Source organism: Mus pahari, chromosome 5 (assembly GCF_900095145.1).
Source record: "Mus pahari chromosome 5, PAHARI_EIJ_v1.1, whole genome shotgun sequence".
Classification (NCBI taxonomy): Eukaryota; Metazoa; Chordata; class Mammalia; order Rodentia; family Muridae; genus Mus; species Mus pahari.
Genome location: NC_034594.1, coordinates 64,358,305 through 64,366,693, shown reverse-complemented (window position 1 = coordinate 64,366,693; position 8,389 = coordinate 64,358,305). Strand labels below are relative to the sequence as shown.

The 8,389-nt window shown below is 42.8% G+C and overlaps 1 protein-coding gene across 2 annotated transcripts in view; it reads right to left on the bottom strand.

Moving 5' to 3' along the window:
• Dis3l2 (DIS3 like 3'-5' exoribonuclease 2) overlaps positions 1–8,389 on the bottom strand; it is a 326,249-nt gene that overhangs the window by 86,729 nt on the left and 231,131 nt on the right. The gene's annotated exons all lie outside the window — the stretch shown is intronic.

Here is an 8,389-nt window from a genome sequence, read left to right as displayed (position 1 = left end):
CCCTCCCTTCCTTCCTCCCTCCCTTCCTTCTTTCTTTCCTTCCAACAGTCCAATCCTTCTAAGGGCCACCAAAGAAGTAGTGGCCAGGCTAGTGGGACTGTCCATTAGGGCCATAGGAGAAGTAGTTTATAAACTTAAGATTTACCCTTGAATGTCCTGTTAATCATCTTTCAAATATGGTATGCCATATACATACATGTTGATATACATATACATAATACATACATGGATATTCTTATGTATGTTATTATGGAAATACTCAAAATGGACAGTATCTAAAAGAACATGCTCATAAAATAGGCATTTAACATAGAGAAATAAAGATATATTGGAGATACAAGCACAGGGTTTAAGGTACTTAAACTGAGCATGTACTGGATACAGTTTCTTATACCCCATTCCTGTTGGCAGTGACTATTCTTGGCATGGACATATGACATGAATAGATTTTTTTTTCCGGAGCCTGTTTTTAGGGGCCAAAATGGACTTCATCCTAGAGGGTCTCTCCTGTGAACTCAGAAGTGAAGAACAGTATAAAGCTACAGTTGCCAGGAACTACCTTCATGTGCATACTCAAACCAACATAGAAAAATAACAAATCTAAGAAATAGGGGAAAATCCAAGGTGACCTCATTTGAACTCCAGGATCCAGCTGAGGTTGAACCTAGTCTATTTGTCTACTTGGATGTTTCTGAGCTAATGAATACTCTTTCGGTTCTGACTCATGGAGAGTCACATCTGATATCAAGGAGCCTATTAGCACACCCCCATTTGCTCCATTGACCGGTGTGACCAGTCCTAAAACATCAGACATTCTTAATTTTTCTTTTAAAAATTACTTTCTTATTTATACGTATGTGTATGCATGGGTGTGTATGTGTGGAGGGGGTGAGCATGTCATGGTGTGCATATGAATGTTAGAAGAAAACTAGAAGAAAGAAATTTTTTCTTTTCACCATGTGAACCCTGAAGGTGGAACTCAGATCACAGGCCTGGGGGCAGGAGCCTTCGCCACCATTTCCTTGGCCCACCAGATAGTTGATGTGGAACATTTGTAGCTTTTACTTCTTTCTTGTTCCTCTATTACTAGGGCTAATTCTTATCTTTGCTTTAAAAAAATGGGTGCAAAAAGAAGCAATTTTAAAAAAGGGATAGAACTTACTCTTCAATTGTTCTGACACACAGACATCCTCCCCTGAGTGCTCCTTGGGTTTTTCTGTACAGCCTTATAGCATTTACAAAGGAGAAGTCAAGTCTAAGGCAGCTAGCTGATGGCTACTATGTGGTGATACAATGGGTTTATCTTTCACAGGAGAAAGCTGGCTGGGGAGCTGGGATAGAGCAGCCTGACTTTAAGTTGAGCAGCCTCACTCTGACAGGCATGCAGCTATGTTGCTGGGTCAAGGTGCAGGGAACCCACCCAGGATGCCTGACACTCTAGGCACTTTCAGCGATCATAGGCAGAAGTCTCAGACAGCTCAGCTTCTAAATTCTGATATTTTAAGTATTTAAAACCAACAATTAAAGAAGGTAAAATAATGGGTCTTCTTTTGAAATCAGGATATAATATATGGGCCTCACAGGTAAATATTGACTGAAGGAAAAGAGAGATGACTATTACATCATGATATAAACCATAATTTTAAACCTGGCTCTGTGTTACTATACATGAACTTTGTGAACTTCGTGAAAATTGACAAACTGACAAAGAGTTCATTACAGGAGATAAAACATAGTGGAAGCCAAACAAAATATATTTGAGGGACTTGAATTTCATTCTGAATTCCCTGCAGAGCCTCTCAACCCAGCAAAAGATACTCTCTTTCTCTCTACTTTGGACACTTTTTATGAAAACCCTAAGTAAATATTTTATTACATATATTTTCATAATGTGAACTTGCAGAACTCTCAAGACAGTGGCACTGAAGCTTTATTCTATGAAGGAAAACAATGGCCCTCAGAGCCCAGCACGCTGGCGTTGGCTTTCAGGACACTGAGGACTAGTGTTAATGGTTTTAAAAATGCTCCCATTAATGTCTACTAAAAGAAAATAAAACTACCCCTTACAATAAAAAAAAAATAGTTTTCTATCTAGTGGGGCAAAGGGGACTCCCATGAGTTTTGAGGAGCAGTGAGATTTTTCCCAAGGCCATTCATGTCTGTCCCACGCTTTTACCAAGGCTGCAAAGCTCTTAGGAATATAAACATTCCTTTGAAAGAGTCAAAGAGAATACCAGAATCTCTTCACTTGTGTAAAATACTAACAGACTTGAGCCAGGGCTTAAAAACCACCTTTTCAAATCTGGTTTTGCAGCTGGGGCAACCACTTCTCCACACGGCCCCGTCCTGTCCTCACGGTGCGGTGTCCTCCTGGTGCTCACTTGCTCTGCTCTCAAAGATTCTACTTATGAGAAAGGACTGTTTTCATTTTTAAAAGATGTTATTTTTATTTACTTATCTTTTTTTGGCAGAGTGAATGTGAGTATTTGTGTACATGAGTGCAGAGCTTATGAAGGCCAGGAGAGGACATCACATGCCCTAGAGCCGGAGATAAAGCAGTTGTGCACCTCCTGAGTGAGTCCTGAAAGAACACATGTGCTTTTAATTGGTGAGCCATCTCTCTAGCCTCAGTGAAGGGCTTTCTAGAACAAACCCACGATACAGGGAATAAAGCCTCTGACTGATGCCACCATTAGACATCCACACATGGAAATTCACCTTTTAAGGAGTGCTGGGCCTAATGAAATTAGTAGATACACTGAGGCTAGAGGACAAAAGCCTATGCGAGTGATGAAGTCTCACTGATGGAAAAATAGTCAAGTATTTCATAATCTATGACAACTACATGAACATAATATTGGCGATGATGTTCATAGAACTGCTAATCAGGCATGGGATTCATCTTCTCCCTTCAAATGCTAATCAGAAGAGTAGAAATGACCACTTTTAAAATATATGTCTGTGCCAGGGTGTCTGAGTACAATCTAACATTAAGAATAACCACACCCAACAGATTGCAAGGATAAATCACCTGAGGGTAGGGGAGGCTGCTAATCACCGGTCCAACATGGCCTAGCCAGGACGTGATAAACCCCAATTCCAAGCCAGCTTGACTTCCAAGCTTTTGTTCCTTTTATCACCCCCATTTCCCCCCCATCCACCCCCCCATCCACAGTTACTTCCAGGACAAGATGAAACAGCCTAATTTTCTGTCTCAATGGGCCACAACTCAAAAACCTCCCTATCATCCATGACTCAAGGGAAGCCACATTCTTAGCTTTGGATGCAGAAGTCCTTTTCCTAGCCTTGTTCACAGCCACACCCCTGTCCCTGAAGGCTCTTTTGGTTCTCACTGCCAAGCTCTTTAACCACTTGTAGCAGGGCCTGATTATGGAACAACCACTAAGCCATTAACTCCAGTTCTCTTTAATTAGAAGAATAAGTCCTGGAAACCCCAGCAGTTCCTTTCTAAATCTCTAGCTGACAGTCAGCCTTAGCTGGAAGCAGAGAGCTTGTCTTAACTACCGGAGGCTTGGCCAGCATTGAGGACTTCCCAGGCAGGGGTGGGAGAGATGGAGGCACTGGCAGTCTTTCCTTAGTTATGGCAAAACTAGGCCCTTCCAGACAGGGGTCACTTGAGTGTGCCTGCACCATTACTGCAAAGGGCCTTGGTGGCACAGGTCACTCCGCACAGAAAACAATAGTATCTGCTACAATAAACTGAGGATTTGTGTCCTCTCCAAATTCTCTAAAGCTACAAAGGCACCTTCACAGAGCAGATGAGAGGAAACCCAGGATGCCGCTGCTAACCAGTCATACTGCACTCTACTTTCTGAAGTTCTCCAGTCTGCCCAGACCTCTTCCCCACCCATCCCCACTTTACTAGCTTGACCATCATTTCCTTTAAGGAAGACTGAACAAGTTCCTTATTGCTCCCTGCCACTGCACAAACCTGTCCTTCACACAGAAGATAGTGCTCTTTTTGAAATATAGGCCTGCCCATCCCTCCCCGGAATCCCACCACTTTGACTTCTCTTCTCTTCTCCCTATGCTATCTTCTCACAGTGAGGTGACTAATTTGAAACTAACAGTCTTCACACCTGTCTCTCCCAAGCCCAGAACTCCAGCTCCTCCTCCTTGTTCTCGTCCTCCTCCTCCTCCTCCTCCTCCTTCTTCCTCTCTCTCTCTCTCTCTCTCTCTCTCTCTCTCTCTCTCTCTCTCTCTCTCTCTCTCTCTCTCTCTCTCCACTCTTCCACACCTATTCCTGACAGCTCCTGCTTTCCCTCACACTCAAAGGAAGGGTAAGAGAGAGCTTTCTCTGGCAGGACTGTCCTGAGGACCTAGACAAAGTTGTGCCGTCATCCCCTTCTGTGCCTTCCTAGAGCTTCTTATTACCCATTTCTCAGTATCAGTTACCACATGCTCGCTCGTTATCAGTTATGTTCCCACCCTGTAATCAGCTTAAAGGACAAAGAAAAGGCTTAACGTATAGCCAGTGTTTCACATCAAATGAATGAGAGGGAAAGTCTTAGGTGACTTCAAAGTCAGGACTTTGCAGTGTAGTCTACTTCATCCTCAGATAAAAATTGCGAGTATGCATCTTCCACTCCTTTCAAAGCCAAAACATTTCCCTAGGATTTTTATTTATTGCTCCAGCTCCAGCTTACAGGCTGCTCAGAACAAGCCCATGTCCATAGGGGACAAGAATCTGTCTGTGTAAGAGAAAGAGTAGAACAGGGTTGGGCAAAGGCTAGCAGCAGCTGTGGCTGTGACAACAGCCCGGAGCTTCTAGAGCTCCCCTCCTTCAGGTGAGACAGCACATGGCTTGGTTCTGAATTATACCACAGTCCTAGCAGTCTCTCCAGCGTGATCCTGACAAGCACCACCACTCACTCAGCCATCAGACAAGTGCTAGGAAAGCTCCTACCATGTATGTGTCAAGCTTTTCCAGGGCTGGGACATATCCATGCAGAAGGATAGGCAAGGTCCTTTCTATGGAGCTTCTGTTCTAGTGTAGAGAGAATGAATAAATGGCAAGTGAGTAGATAACGAGATGAAGATGTCTGCTTAGGACAGTAAAAAGGACTTTGGGTAAAGTAACAACATGGGAGAGAATGCTTGGCATGCCTCAGTTTAGTTATGATGGCTTCTCTGAAGGACACACAGAAATCTGCAAGATAGACTGGACTATGTCAAATAATGAAGGGTTGGCAGGGCATAACCAGAACAAAGGGAGCAGAGCAAGCTTGAGAAACAAAGAGAAGGCAGGAAGGGAGGGGAAGATCGGAAGTAGGATCCTAGTGAGGTAGATGGGTCTAACAATAGGCATACTGGGTCAGGATGAAGCATGTAGGTTTTATTTCAACTGAGATGGGAAGCCACGAGATGGGAAAACACCGGAGAATGGAAAGACACAAACAGACCTTAACGAGTATACCAGGTTCACATTCTCATTTGGCTGCTGGCCTCATTCTGCATACCAGAACGAGGGGTTTATGTTGATACTAAACTGCAAACAGGAACCCCAAAGAAGGTCTTGATCTCTGGATAATGGTGTAGCTAGGCAAAGAAATAAGCTGTTTGGCAAGTCATCTATGCAGTAAGCACAGGCAGAGGATGAAAGCATCATCACCTTCAAGACTCCCTTTCTCCCCTACACAGCAGATGTTGGACTTAGATGGGTTCCTAGCCAACCTGTGATGATGGGAACATACTGCTCTTGGGGATTACCCTCTTGACCTCATGACCAGTGTTGCCAACCTATAAGCTTGAAGATAGAGACAAATCTGGTTTGAGAGCTCAGGAATGATAAGCTGACCAAAGAGGCAACAGAAAGGGCTTCCCTTGGGTAACTCATGCAGCCAGGATGCAGGCCCTGGCCTTGCTTGGTTCTTCTGAAGTTTTGAGACAGACTAAACATCTGAAAAACAATTGGGCTTATATCACCTTGTGGCCACACAATAAACTTCCTCTTTTAGCTGGCACAAGCAAAGTCCCGCTGACTTTGGTGGAAACACTGACGGGAGTTGCTAGGTAAGAAGGACAATTCAAATTGATGAATTCCAGTTCCATGCGGTATTTTGTTATGTAATCTCCTCACACAAAAGTTGACCACCGGGATGGCATGCCATGGCAGCACTCCATGGCCGTGACGTGGTGAGGATTTGAGGCTATTTCTTAAACTTAGAAGGAGTTGAAATAATGAAAAATTCCAGGACACATAAATCTGAATGCAATGCAAGGTCTGCGTGCACAAGGAGGGTGCTGTCTGGCACAAACACTCAGGGGCCCCTCAGGGCTAGGTTTGGAATGGTTTGTAGATTTTCTTTTCTTCTTCTTTCCTTTGTTTCTGTTTTTTTTTTTTTTTCCTTTGCTACCCATCAAAGGGTTAAAGAGGCCCTTTAGTTACAAACTCCTTAACTGGTAAGCTTATACCTTCTGGAGCTAAGCAGCATAAAGAGTCTTCCTCCTTCATTGTTGCAAAGGGCTCTATCAATCTGCAAGTACTCAACCAAACTGCCCACATAGCAATTTTTGTCATGTTCAATCTAATTCTCAGGAATCTCAGTTTAAATTTATATGAACAGCATGGAAGAAGAACACCCAGGTAGTAAGTTCCACGTTTTCCCTTCCAAATGATTTGAGCAATGGGCTCCTTCATTAACAGGAAGGAGAAAGAGCAGCTGAACATGTGAGGCTGGCACAGGCAATGTCTGGGAATTTCCAGGCATCTCCAACGTGAGAGGGGAAAGCCTGGGTCAGCCAGTCAGGCCTGGGACAGAGCACTAAGCACACACAATGATCATTCCTCACCACCAGGACAGTGAGGCTCAGAGCTGGGGAAGGACCTGTGAAGGTGGGTACATACTTAGAGAGTCAAAGCAACAGGAGCTAGGGCAGGGTGCAGAGCTAGGGTGGAAATGGGGCAGACTGTCTATGGTTTAAGGACTGCAGAAGCAACATGGAGTTTTATAATAGCCTGTCAGCTGGCTCTTGTGCATATTCAAGACTCTCCATCATCCCCCAAAACTGCAAGGTTAAAGCCAAAAAGAGGAAAAAAAATTGAGAAGGACAAAATACAGTTAAGTGAAATTAGGTACAACTTTTAAAAGAAAGAGAAGCCAAAGAGAAAAAAGACAGTTATAGTTTAGAACAGAATGACAATGTCCCCAGTGATGACTTTTGGACCTTAGAAAAATAGGATTATTCCTGACTTTGTGGTCCACATTTATTAAAAACAAATTCTAATTTTTCCATGATAAGTATCTTTCTCATTTAAGGTTGAGATTACTTTTTAAATTCACTGACAAAATACTGCATCTATCCCTACTTGCTTCCATATAACTGAGTACACAGTAAACACACACTGTTCCCTGCAAGCCTGGACAAAAGACCATGGAATGAGCGCCAGCATACTTGATAATTCTCTTGGTGGATTGTGGCAACTAAGACACGTGGCCAGCAGGCTCTGTAAAGGTGACTCAGGTACTGGGCATATACTAAGCACAACTGTTTCCAATGCAGAAATGAGACTCTAGTTTGTATAAGCCCACTACACTTGCTCCCAGCACTTTCAAACACTTCTCAGGTGCTTTAGTATGGCTGTCCCAGAGCCCTATTCTTGCTGACAGCTCTTCTTCAGAGCTTGACATGCCCACGTGTAAGTTTGATACAAAATTTTAGCACATTATCATGCCCACTTATAGACTGACTCATCCTTCCTTCCTTCTTTCTTTTTTTCCCTCCCTCCACCTTTTATCTCTCTGCACCCCATTTTTTGTGCTGTTGTTTCTTATACAAGGTCTCAAGCTGACCTCAAACTCAACTTTCCGTGTAGCAAAGTCTGCTCTGGAATTCCTGATCCTCCTACCTCAGACTCACAAAGGCCTGGGATTACAGGCAGGCTCCACCACACTCAGTGTTTTGTAGATTTTTTTCTATTAACAATATATAATTATTAGTTTCTAAAAGCAAAATTTAAACGATACATAATTTTATATATCTCAAAGAATATATGTGTATTTAAATGTCTAGGTACTATCTGTTAACTGTAATTATCTGCTGATTAATAAAATCTTCCTTTTACTTGAAATTAAAATTTTTGTTTCTCACTTCAAACTCTTAGTGATAAAAACTTGGAGGGGCTCTCATTACTCTGTGGGGCGAGGGGCTATTTCTAGTAATGTTAAATAGCTCCTTTTTCAGTCTAATTACTCAATTTTACTCATTCATTCATTTCTTTGCATGAAGGAGAAACCATTTTCTGGCTTTCCAGAAGTAGACAAAAAATTATACTCATAATTTATATATGCAAAGGATGTAAATCTGCTACAGGAATAGCATATCAACTGTTCTCTCTCTCTCTCTCTCTCTCTCTCTCTCTCTCTCT